We start from the raw sequence: 944 nt of genomic DNA, 5'->3' as shown, positions 1-944 counted from the left end.
AGACCATTAAGGATGACTAGAGCAGGTAGTTCTTGCTAGACAAGCTTTCCTTCAAATTCTCAATATAACATTCCTGCTAGAGGGTAAGTACAACTTGCTTATGAGAGCCAGTGCTGGAGTACCCAAAGGCTGTTCTGTAATTGGGTTCTTCTCCCCTTGTCCTCTCTGAACTCTCCCCTGCACTAGACGGTTTCAATGTTGGAGCATCTGAGTGCCAGCCAGGTAGACAAGTATAAGAATTTTGCTTTCATGTAGGGTCGTGAAGCATTCAGGGACCTGAAGTAAGTCCAGGAGGATCAAAGGGTGGCCCAGGAGGCAAATCCCTAATTAGTATTGAGTTAAAGCCAGTAAAAATCAGCTCACATGTCCAAGAATAGGAGCTGAGCCAAATCAGGTTGAGAAATCTAGACCAGAAAGAAAAAAGAATTGTAATAAAATGGGAGGATTTTAGGGGATAGGACAGAGGAGACTGTCTCTGTTAAGCTGGTGGGTCCCAGGTTTACAAATATTTGCTCTCAGGTATTTGGTTTGGGTTTCTGGCTGTGTTGATTTAACTTAAACGTACAGGTTTAGGACAAGTTGTACAAAGAAAAACGCACAGAGGACTCAATGGTAGCTGAGTCCTCACGACAGTGACAGAACCCAGAATGACTCAAACGTTCTGGCTAATTCACCAAAGCAATGATGAAGGCTTTGTTGTATAGTTGAAAGAACATTAAATTCAAAAGAAAGCAACAATGAGTGATTCCCAACTTGCTGAACAAATTTGCTAGTTTTCATTTTTTTAGTTCAGGAGACCTGTTTCATGCTTCTGAGCCTATACAAATTAAAATATAAAAAATACTTACCTTGGGCTGGGTGCCCTGGCTCATGCTTATAATCCTAGCACTTTGGGAGGCTGAGGTGGGTGGATTTCCTGAGCTCAGGAGTTCGAGACCAGCCTG

This window comes from Saimiri boliviensis (assembly GCF_048565385.1).
Source record: "Saimiri boliviensis isolate mSaiBol1 chromosome 19 unlocalized genomic scaffold, mSaiBol1.pri SUPER_19_unloc_2, whole genome shotgun sequence".
NCBI classification, from domain to species: domain Eukaryota; kingdom Metazoa; phylum Chordata; class Mammalia; order Primates; family Cebidae; genus Saimiri; species Saimiri boliviensis.
Note: the sequence above shows the minus strand (reverse complement) of the source record.